The 2,522-nt window shown below is 43.5% G+C and overlaps 1 non-coding gene across 1 annotated transcript; it reads left to right on the forward strand.

The window, feature by feature from the left end:
- Window positions 1–2,150: 2,150 nt before the first annotated feature.
- Window positions 2,151–2,257, forward strand: LOC148577639 (small nucleolar RNA R71). The gene has a single exon (XR_015904285.1). It is a non-coding gene; the product is annotated as a small nucleolar RNA R71 (small nucleolar RNA).
- Window positions 2,258–2,522: the final 265 nt, after the last annotated feature.

Consider the following 2,522-nt stretch of genomic DNA (forward strand, 5'->3'; position numbering starts at 1 on the left):
ATTAGAGCAAAGCAACTAACTAACTAACTCAACATCCATGTGTGCAACATTGGTAACACCAAACTTAGTTTGGTGCCGTGTAGTGTAAAAGATTTGTTCAAGGCCCCCAAGAGTAACATGATATGGGTTACATTGATGTTCTCTTAGTGTGCCTTGAACACCAAACTTGTTCTTCACTATATGTTGCACATAAGGATTCATTCAAGTCCATGTCAAGTTGATTTGAAATCCCTGAACCTTGCATTATTAACTACTTTTAAAAGCATGTAAAACATGGGCTGCCTCCCATGAAGCGCTTCTTTAGCGTCACTAGCTTGACGTTTTGCCTTTGTCATGGTGGTTGGTAATGCTTCAGATCTTCCCCTCTTGCAGTAGACCTATATCCATTGGCTTCATCAAGGATCTCCACATGTTCTAAGAAAAGAACTCTGTTGATGGTGAAGACCTTAGGTAACTGAGATGGAATAGTGGGGAGATGAGGTGGAATATCTGGGAAGTAGGCTGAGATCACTTTATCTCCTGGAGAGAAGTCCTCTGTAGGGATCTTCTTGTTCCTCCACCTCCTTGGTGCCTTCTTCTTTGTCACTTTTGATGTTGCCTTGCTCTTTGTGACCTCCTCTTCTAAGGGAATTTTGTTGCTGGTCTCATATGACTCTGGTGGTTTAGGTTCCTCCTTATTTTCCTTGAGCTGTGACAGCTGCTGATTGCCTTGTTCTTCAACCAAGTGGTTTCCCAGAAGTGTTGGTTGTGCTTCAGTGCTTGCCTCCTCCCTTAGTATCTCATTATGATCTGTTTCTTGTGAGAGTTTGCAGACATTGAAGCTGAGTTGTTCATCATGGATCCTCAAAATTAGCTCCCCTCGCTCCACATCTATGAGTGCTCTGGCTGTAGCTAAGAAAGGTCTTCCCAATATGATTGGGTGAGTGTGACTTTTTTCCATGTCCAAGATGACAAAGACTATTGGAAGGAAGTATTTTCCCACCTTCACTAGCACATTTTCAACCACTCCTACTGCTTGTTTTTGAGTTTTGTCAGCCAGCCTGATAACTACATCTGTGGGTATTATCTCATTGATCTGCAGCCTTTTCATAAGGGATAAAGGCATTAAGTTGATGCTTGCTCCCAAATCGCAGAGTGCTTTATCAAACATTATTTCTCCTATGGCACAGGGGATGTGAAAACTCCCTGGGTCCTTCCTTTTTTATAGGCAACTCTGGTTGAATGAGAGCACTGCACTCCTTATTCATCACTATTGTTTGTCTTCCCTTGAGTGAGTTTTTCCTGGTCAGCAGCTCCTTCATATACTTAATGTATGATGGCATTTGTTGGAGAGCCTTGATGAATGGTATGTTTACATGGAGGGATGCAAACAGGTCAAGAAACCATAAGTATCCCACTTGAAATTCCAACCTCTTGATGATGTCCCCCTGGTTCTTGATACTATCTCACACCTCCTCTTTGAATACCTTATTATCTTGAATCTCTTTGCATATGCCTTCAAGTAGAGTTCAATTTTGGAGAGTCTTTCTTCAGATGATGGTGAGTTGAGAGTGGATGGGTGAGTTGGGTCATTTTGGTTTTGGTATGGATGTGGAGAGGTGTTGTTAGGGTGGTGTTGATATGATCTCTGTGTGGAATGTTAGTGAGCTACATTGTTGTTGTGGTTGTGTCGTCGCTGATCCTGGCCTTGATCTTGTTGATTTCCCCACCCAAAGTTTGGGTGATTCCTCCATCCAGGGTTGTAGGTTTTGGAGTATGGATCATAGGTCTGCCTGGGTGAGTTTCCAATGTAGTTGGCTTCTTCTTGCTCCTCCTCTGCCTCAGCATTCACTCCCTCTTGGGTTGCTGATGAGGAGGTGATTGCTGCCACTTGGTTCCTCTCCATCTTCTTGGTGAGGTCAGCCAGCTGCTTGGTAATAAGCTTTTTCTGGGCCAGCAGTACATCCACATTGTTTAGCCCCATCACTCCTCTAGTGTTGCTTCTTTCAGAAGCATAGAAGTAATCATTCTTTGCTACAGTCTCAATGACATCTATGGCTTCTTCAATGGTCTTCTTCTTGTTCAGAGATCCCCCGGATGAATGGTCTACTGCCTTCTTTGATTCATAAGAGAGGTCTTCATAGAAAATGTGTAGTTGCACCCATTCATTGAACATATCTGGTGGACACCTTCTTGTCAGGTCCTTAAACCTCTCCCATGCTTCATATAGAGTCTCACCATCCTGCTGCCTGAATGTTTGCACCTCAGCTCTCAGCCTGTTGATCCGTTGAGAATGATAGAATCTTGCCAAGTATTTGTTCACCACATCTTCCCAGGTTGCTAAACTCTCCTTTGGGAAAGACTCTAGCCATTTGGATGCCTTGTCCTTCAGTGAGAAGGAAAACAGAAGTAGTCTATAGGTGTCAGGATGAACACCATTGGACTTCACAGTATCGCATATCCTCAGGAAGGTGGTTAGATATTGATTGGGGTCTTCTTGGACGCCTCCTCCGAATGAACAGTTGTTCTGAACAAGGGTGATG

Source organism: Arachis ipaensis, chromosome B1, assembly GCF_059453495.1.
Source record: "Arachis ipaensis isolate K30076 ecotype BB chromosome B1, ASM5945349v1, whole genome shotgun sequence".
Lineage (NCBI taxonomy): Eukaryota > Viridiplantae > Streptophyta > Magnoliopsida > Fabales > Fabaceae > Arachis > Arachis ipaensis.